The sequence below is a fragment of the Musca autumnalis genome, unplaced genomic scaffold (genome assembly GCF_047663935.1).
Source record: "Musca autumnalis isolate F117 unplaced genomic scaffold, ASM4766393v1 scaffold_3, whole genome shotgun sequence".
NCBI classification, from domain to species: domain Eukaryota; kingdom Metazoa; phylum Arthropoda; class Insecta; order Diptera; family Muscidae; genus Musca; species Musca autumnalis.
In genome coordinates, this window is record NW_027411866.1 from 252232653 (window position 1) to 252242481 (window position 9829).

At 37.0% G+C, this 9829-nt stretch overlaps 1 pseudogene; it reads left to right on the plus strand.

Moving 5' to 3' along the window:
• Positions 1-8842: 8842 nt before the first annotated feature.
• Positions 8843-9461, plus strand: LOC141398484 (ATP synthase lipid-binding protein, mitochondrial-like; annotated as a pseudogene).
• Positions 9462-9829: the final 368 nt, after the last annotated feature.

Genomic DNA, 9829 nt, shown 5'->3' on the forward strand with positions numbered 1-9829 from the left:
GGCAAAAACTTTATTTGGTGAAAAGTCAAAGTTTTATTCCAAAGAAAATATCTCAGCGTCTATAAGGGGTATACCAAAAGCAAAACCAGACAATGAAAGTAGAAAATATCAAGTTTCTAACGATCTATAGAAGATTGTGGTAGGTGGTCAAAAAACGAAGATATCGCAATAGTCGCTAATCCAACCCAATCATTTTTGCGATTTTATTTGTAATGACGAATATCACAGCTTTGGTTGGGGACCTTCCAAAAGTAAATCCTGACTATGAAAGAAGAAAAACCTACCTTTACAATGATGCGAATTAGGTTCACGTAGGTGAACAAACAACGGATCAATTGCAATAGCCGGAAATGCACCCCATTTTTCTGGCCGTAATTTTGATCGGATCGTCACGAAATTTTGGTAGCTAATCTATATATATAAAAAAGGATGATGTTAGTTACTACGCTTATAACTCAAGAACGGCTGAACAGATTTTGACAATTCGCACCAATTCGGAATGGTCTCATTGCAGAAAAGGATAAAACCTAAAAAAATCGCGAAAATTTGCGAAAATTTTGCAAAAATATTTTGTCAATAAAGTAAATTTTTCCACAAATTTCTATCGAGCTTCGCGTTTGGAGTAAATCTTGGCACTTATTTGGACAGTTTTTGGCGAAAATTGTATTTGCACCTACAGTGAGGTTCCATTGTATGCCTCTGTTTTGTAAATTTTTGAAAGTTGTATAGACTTTTTTATTCACAATCAAATCTATTTTCATTTCAGCGAAAATGGTTAAAAGGGCTTAGTTAAGAGTTTGTAAAGATTAGTGGTGGTTTCGGTCAGATACCGATTGAAAAGACTAAGATGATAATTGGTGGGTTAATTGAAACATCAATAGCTCCGAGGTAATTTCATTGGAAGTGAAGTTGTATCATATATGTATACTTTTAAACCGTAGCTAAAAACATCTTCGAAAGATAAACTTCGGATATATGCGGTATAATATTTAAGCTGTACCAGATATATTTTTATACTGTTTAGATTCTGTCATGATACAAAAAAGATGCCCCCACTGTAAAAGGAGTGTGAATTCAATCAATTTAGTTCCCGCAGAGCTGCAAGGCAATTACAAACGGCCAAATACATACATACAAACATACATATGTACATTGGTACTGTTGGTACACTGTATGTATGTCACTCGAAAAAAGGATGATATTCAAAAGTGAAAAAAAACAAGAAATCGGAGGTATTGGAGTTTTTTTTGGTCGAATTATCTGAAAAATATTCTTTATCGGCGACAAAGGTAGGCAAATACTTATTAATCGTTAATTAGTTTGTGATATTAATTTGACTATGTTATTTAATCGACAAAAGTCACGTGTTAGTGTGACAAGACTTCAAGCATCCGAAACACACAAAGACGGCAACTAATAGAATAGCTCTGTCCATGTTACCAGAGTCATTGCATCTAATACCGAATTTGCAGTGCAAGTAGAATTCGGGAGATCACATTAAATAGAGAAGTCAAAAAAAAAAAAAAAAATAAAAAAGCGTTAAGTTCGGCCGGGCCGAACTTTTTTATACCTTCCACCATAAAATATTCTGAACTAAAACGGAATAATTATATTCTTTCCTGTCCACAATTTTAGACGAAGATATTTTGTGACCTCTGATTCCTAAATAAGGTGAAAAACATAAAAATGTATTCAACCTTATATGGGGCTATATCAAAGTGAAAATCGGGAGGTACAGTTATATAGGGGGCTATACCTAAACATGGACCTATGTTGACAGTTTTTTGTGGAGATATTTTGTGATTACTAGAAAACTCAACGGTGAAATTACAGGTAGTTCGATCAAAAATTTTAGCTAAAATACTCAAAATACCACAAATCGGGAGGTACCGCTATATGGGAGATATACCAAAACATGGACCTTCACTGTTTTTAGTGGGATATACTTTGGGAACCACTGGGAACCCCAAAACCTGAAATTACAGATAGTTCGGTCAAGAAATGTAATTAAAATCCATAAAATACAGAAAATCGGAAGGTACCGTTATATAGGGGCTCTACCAAAACATGGACCTATGTTGACAGTTTTTTGGTGAAGATGTTTTGTGACCACTGGGAACCCCAAACGTAAAATTACAGGTAGTTCGGTCAAAAAATGTGTAGTGTAAATCCCCAAAATACCGAAAATCGGGAGGTAGCGCTATATGGGGGCTATACCAAAAAGTGTTCCGATATAACCCATCTTCTAACTTGACCATGCCTATGCCCACCGTTATATGGAGGCTATACCAAAACATGGACCTATGTTGACGGTTTTTGGTGGAGATGTTTTGTGACCACTGGGAACCCCAAAACGTAAAATTACAGGAAGTTCGGTCAAAAAATTTAGTTAAAATCCCCAAATACCGAAATCGGGAGATAGCGTTATATGGGGGCTACACCAAAAATGTTCCGATATAACCCATCTTCGAACTTGACCTGCCTATGGAAAAAAAGATGCTCGGGTGCAAAAATATAGCGCTCTAGCTCAATTATGGCGAACGCTAAAGTGATTACAACAGACGGACAGACGGTCATGGCTAGATCGTCTTCGAATTTTATCCTGATCAAGAATATATGTGCAAATGATGGTGGAGGTTATAAAAACAGACGGAGGTGGTTACCTGATAACGATCGGATCAAAATGGGTAAATAGGTTAAAATGGGTTAATTGATTAAAACGCAAATTTAAATAAGCACTATATTCAGCATTAAATTCAAATTCATATTCAATTGCTTTAGTGAAATATTGTGTTCAGTGGTGGAAACAAGAATTGCAGAAAACCATCGATTATGAAACGAGTAGGGCGTTATGATACTATTTTGCTTCAACTGCGCTTAAAATATATCTTAATCCCGATTTAGAGTTACCTGATTTGTTTCGTGGCTATTGTCAGTTTATAGAAGAGAGAGTCGAGGAAAATAGAAACACTTTGCCTCTCAGTACCTTCTCTCTTCGTCAAACTGACAATTGTCGAAAGTACAATTGTCTAATGTGCATCTGCTTTAAAGATCGTCCTAAACAGTTCAAAACAAAGAAATATTTGCTATTGAAAGTTCTGTACTATAAAGTTCTGTACCTAACAAACTGCGAGACGAAGTTCGCCGGGTCCCCTAGTGTTACATAAAGGCAAACATATTAAATTCAGGTTCCTTAACAGGTTCTCATTCCCTGTAACTTAGAAATTTTTTCATGTCGCACACATCGTTTCTTTGTCGCTTGATTTATTTTTCATAATTTTCGTTGAATAATAGGTTAGTTTGGCCAAAAAATGTGCTATTGACATACAAGATATCTAGCAGTTCATTTACCATGTTAATAGCTGAATTAAATAGTTTATAGTTCAATGACATTTACTACGGTCGAATATATTGCCAATTTGTGGAAATCATTTGAACGTAGTATTCATTAATTCAATTTGTAAATAATATAGCAATACTAACACTCCTAAAACAGATAAAAAAAGTATCAGTTGGCTCAGCCTGTGTGAATTAACACCTTTTTCCCAAAAAACTTATGTATTTAGGGAGTCTTCAGATTGGGCATATGAATTTGCCGACAAAGATATGGATTAGGATAAAATCTCAAAAGTTTTGCGGGGAAGGTACCTAAAGGAGTGGAGTTCGTTAGAGCCATTATATAAGGAATAGGAGAACATTCGGTAAAAAATTCCATTATAACGTTAAATAAATAAAGTCAGATTAAAAACGATTTTTAAATAAAAACTAAGTTCGTCTTGATTCAATCCAATAGAATGCATGGTTTGATATTAGTCCGTTATAATTTTTGATAGTGTCCCTAAAGTCGGCCACTTAATAATGTCATTAAGCTAATTTATTGATTTAAGACAAATTTCGTTATCTATTTACCGCAATATGAAGGCAAATATGTATTGTTAGTGTAAAAACTGTTTACTTTTTAAATAAAAATAACGAATTTTATCAAACATAGGAGTAGTGGCCGACTATAGGTACATACCATGGCCGAATATTGGATATAGTGGCCGAATACTTGTGCAAAGGCACTTTTAAAATTAATTAAAATTTTCACAAACATAATTAAATATAATTAAAAATCTTTGTGTTTATTTCAGCTTTAGTCCATATTTTGTTGTAATTCAATTGTTTGAATAACAACAAAATATTTTAAAGTGGATATGAAATTGATTAGTTGCGGGCGAAGGGTAGGGAATACTATAGTTTCAGTTGTCACCAAACAACTTCATCAGTTCCCTTTTTCGCCGACTCTGTATCGATAAACAGATTTAGGGCCATACAGCAAATTTCTCATTTTATTTAATTTGCTAGATGGCTTTATTGACCTGTTTATCGATACAGAGTCGGCGAAAAAGGGAACTGATGAAGTTGTTTGGTGACAACTGAAACTATAGTATTCCCTACCCTTCGACCGCAACTAATCAATTTCATATCCACTTTAAAATTCTGCAGTCCAACAATAAAAAACGCCAACAACTATAATTAAAAATGTGATTATTAAATCTGAAACTACACAAAATTTCGAGTCATATCAACATGACTTCAAAATAATTAGACACTTTCATTCGGAGTGGTGAAAAATTGAAAATAAGAAAACGCTTAAGAGGCCGACTATTGGTGCACTTACCCTAAATCAACTATTAAAAAACGTTCACATTAAAGTATGGACAAACTATTACGAATGCCAAATTTTGGACCTGATCGATTGCTTCGTTCGAGAGTTATCGTGCGCAGCAGACGGACGGACATGACTAAATCGACTCCAATATTAGCACCTGATTTAACTTTGGGCAAAATATTATGCTTGCCACCCTTTCGATCAAATCGATCTATCCGTTTGAAAGTTACCGCGCGCTCCATTTACAACACATGGTGCCATGGCGGGTTTTTACAGCTTACAGGCCATTTACTCAGGAAGTATGGACTTGCCACTGAAAAAAATTGCAACGTCGTAATGGGGGCAGCGAATAAAAGATGTTACAATAAAAACAAAAGATTCGAGAGGAGGTCTTAAACTACACTTTTCCGATATGGCCCATCTTCGAACATAAACTAAGGTTGGACAAAATATTACGAACGCCAAATGTTGGACTCGATCGGCTGCTTCGTTCGAGAGTGTCAGTGCGCACAAACAAGCCAAACAGACGGACGGACATGGCTGAATCGACTCCTAACTGTCTGAAACAAATTTCGACCAAACATACTTCGGGTCTAAAATCATTATTTCAATGAGGCACATTTTACTCGTGTAAAAGTGTATATACCCACGTTAGCATAAAGCTGAGGGTATAATATAGATGCAAATTAATAAATACATTGTACAGTTTTCTGGGCTTTATTCTTATCATTTTCTCCCTTTACATTGTTTCATTCTACAACAAACAATAAACCAACAGAAAATATTTGACCTAATTTAAAAATATTCACAATACCACTGATTGCTGAAAGAATTAATTGGCATTACCTTTCATTAACCAAATTTGTGGTAAACCTTACCATTATAAATTAAAATTAGAATCACGTGAATAATGAAAATGTTTAACCATAAAATATGGCTTTCATTGTTGAAATGATTGTAAAGTACAATGCAAATGAAGGGTTTTCATTGTCATGTAAATATTAGGGCGAATAGCAGTGAAAAAAAAAAAAAAAAATAATAAAACATTAATTATTAACCGCACTTAAAATCGCCCATAATATTAACAATTGAAATATATAGGAAAATGTAAATACACTTTGAATTTAATTATACACCAGGAATTACAACCCAAAGGCAATGTATTTAGATGAGAATGATGTACACATAGTACAGTCTTATTTATAACGTAGCTATTGGGCACGAAAAGTTAATACGAACTAACCCCCTGTTTATGTTTGTCGACCGAAAGGTTTCGTACGCTTCCAAAGTGGAAACAATTCAATTTCTGTTCTAGGGATACGTAAAACCGATTTCGGTTAAGTGATCAATCGGTTATTAGCCGTAAAATCTCTAAAAATCGTAGTCGACTATTGACTGTGCGAAAACCGTATAACCGATTATTCTTAATCGACTTTCGAAAGTCGGAGTCGACAATTAATCGTGGACGACTATTAGTCGTAGTTGGCTATCGGGTGTGCTAAAACCGCGTAATGGACGGTATTTTTTTACATATGTACATCACAGATTGCATCAACGAAAAGGGTCGATTATATTCGATTATGATCGGTTTTCCGCCGTTAACGAATAATCGAAACTCGACTTTTAGTGCAATCTCAAATAAGCGACTAACCGAAAATCGAGTTTTAAGTTTTTCACGAAAACCGTATAATCGAAAACCCGATTATTGCATTTAACTGCGTGTCCCTATTCTGTTCATATAAATACCTTCGAAATGAAAATCTTTGCGACCAACAAGCCATATGAAATAATACGTAAACGTACACTTTTACATAAAATTTGGGTTTGGGGACTGTCTTTTGTAGAAAGGGAATATCAAAATCACTCACTTGTTTGGTAAGAAACGATTACGCCCTGTATTATAGCTGCCATGAAAGAAACATGAGCTAGGTGTTGGAATCTCACCTCCAGCTTCACTCCGGTTGATGAGAGAATTGCCACAATCCGTATAAAAGCAAAGTTTTTTAATATCAGTCTCATCTGCGCCCATGCCCCGACCGAATAGAAAGATGAACAGACTAAGGATGTATTCAACGAGCGCCTAGATACACGAGCATATGACCGCTGCCCTGGCCATGACATTAAGATTATTCTAGGAGATTTTAATGCTAAAATTGGGAGAGAAAATATATTTGGTCCCACGATCGAAAAGTTCAGCCTTCATGAGGTAACATCGGACAACGTCTTAATGTTGCGGCAAAAGTGCGATCTAACATAGGACGGAAGCTGGATGTCGAGAAGCTGCAAACACGACAGATAGCACAAGCCTATTTCGCTCAACTGACTCACATGCTGTAAGACGGCACTGCTTGTCCCGATAATGTGGAAGAGCAGTGGCAAAGAATAGCCCACACACTTCAAACGGCAGCAAAATCTGTGCTTGGGTACCAAAAACCACCACCTAAAAATCTATGATACGATCAGGAGTGTCGTAAGGCTAATGAAGAAAAAACGCAGCATACAGAACAACCCTGCATTCAGCAGCAACATGAAGCGCGAAAGAAAAATATCGGGAGGAGAGGAGAGAAGAGAAGCGTATTTTCAGAAGAAAAAGGAAAGAGCAAGAAACACGTGAGCGTGAGAAACTCTAGATGTACAGGAGTCCGAAAATTTTACCATGGCACATTCTCCTGCAAAGATCATGAAGGGAATCTGATAACTGATACAGATAGCGTACAGAGGATCTGGAAGGAAAATTTTATGAAGCTCTTAGTATCGAATATGGGCGGCGATGAAGATACACCAGAACCAATCGCAAACGACGACGTTGAATGTCTACCACCTTGCCAAAGCGAGGTCATGACAGCAATTAACAATAAAGTAGCTGGAGCTGATGGGCTGCCCGCCGAACTGTTCAAGACAGGTGGCGAAATGCTAATAAGGAGTATGCATCATTTAATTACCGAAATTTGGCAGGTAGAAAGCATACCCTCCTATGTCCCGTACACAAGAAAGGAGACAAGACGGTGTGTACAAACTACAGAGGCATAAGTCTGCTACCAATCGCATACAAAGTGCTGTCGAGCGTACTGTGTGAACGTTTAAAATCCATGGTCAATAACATAATTTGGTCATACCAATGCGGTTTTGGACCTGGAAAATACTGCAGAAGACCCACGAAAGATAGATCGACACATACCACCTGCTCATCGATTATAAGGCCGCCTTCGACAGCCCAATTCGATCAAAGTTGTTCCAAGCCATGTCTGAGTTTGGTATCTCTGTAAAAGTTATACGACTATGCAGGATGACACTGGCTAAAACAAGATCAGCTGTTAAAGTGGGAAAGAACATCTCGGAACCTTTTGAAACAAAACGAGGTTTCAGACAAGGTGACAGTCTATCGTGTGACCTATTTAACCTTCTATTGGAAAAGGTCATACGAGAAGCGAATGTATATACCGATAGAGATAAAAATTGCACTATATACAATAAGGATATATTGTTACTGGCCTACGCAGACGATATCGATATAATAGGTCAATGAACTCGATCCGTAACAGCCACCTTTGCGAAAATTGAAAAAGAGTCTGCCAAAGGGGGTCTGGCAGACAACGGCGACAAAGTTTATAGTATCAACAAGCAAGACGTCCAGTAGACTCGGACCAACTGTTGATGTTTAGAACCTCTACCTCTATCTACCTCGGCAACGCCATAACTAAAACGAACAACATCAGTTTTGGTCTGAGTAAACAGTTTAAAAGTAAAACCACCTCTCGTCAAACAAACCTTACACTCTACCAGACACTGATACTACCCCTACTTATGTATGGATCTGAAGCATGGGTACTTGCGAAAGCAGATGAGGCCGAACTTGGTGGTTTTAAGAGAAAAATTCTTCGAAAGATTTATGGACCAATATGCGTTGACGGTGAATACCGACGTCGTATCAACCACGACTTTTACCAGCCGACCGACATCGATATAGTAAAACGTATCGAAGTACAACGATTGCGTTGGCCATGTCAGCAGGAAGGATAAAGATGCCAAAAGATCGTTGCGTTAGGAAATCTATTCTTAGTTCGGCTTATGGAACAACACGTTCCGTTTAATATAAAAGCCATATAAGTAAGTATGAATGTGCGCTAACTTTAACGCGCAAGCTTCAATTTCTTGTTGATCTGCAAGCAACTTAAATAAAAAAAAACAAATCAAAATGTTCGTATCAACAGTTCCCGTATTGCCCCCATTGCCAGGACCGCTCTCCTTAACGGCTCCAGGCATTACTTGCTACCATTGAGCAGCGCAGTCATTAGCCAAAGCCAAACCTTGGTCGCTCAGAACACAACCCCGTTGCTTTACTGGCACAAATCAGGAAATTCCAGACATCCCCCGTCACACGTGACGTTGATTCAGCTGCCAAATTCATTGGTGCTGGTGCTGCAACAGTCGGAGTAGCTGGTTCCGGTACCAGTATCGGAACATTGGATATGCCAATGTTCATCATTGGATATGCCAGAAATTCATCATTGAAACAATAATTGTTCTCCTACGCTATCTTGGGTGTCGCCCTTTCCGAAGCTATGGGTCTTTTCTGTTTTATGATGGTCTTCTTGCTCCTCTTCGCTTTCTGAAAAGTGTATTTTTGTCCTAAGGAGACTTTAAATCTTAAAAAATATAAACAAATAACATCTGTACCACAACAACAACAAACACAGCTCCATCATCTTTACTGTTTTTAAAAAACATCCAAGAGTAATAAAAAGCAACACTTTTATTTAAGTTTAAAACGGAAATAAAACAAAACATTCGATAAAAAAAAAAACAAGAGAGGGTTATAGTCGGACAGGGCCGACCTTGTGATACTCTACTCCACTACACCTGGACACTAATTTCGCAGATATCTGCGACATATTTTTGCCGTCCGGTCATACAAAGTTTTTACAATTTTTACCACTTTTACACATTTTACCCGAAAAAGCGTTCCCGTACACAAAAAAGTTGTAAAAGCTTCACTTTTCTTTAAACAAAAATGGCGCTCTCTTTAAACATTTCTTACTCGAAGAATTTGAGCGTGTAAAAAATAGTAAAGTGGTTGCCGGCGTTTGATTGGCTTATACGCTGACTTTGACATTTGTTAAAGTTTTTTTTTGACGTATTTTCCATTTTTCCATTCCCGAACTATTTCAAAAAATA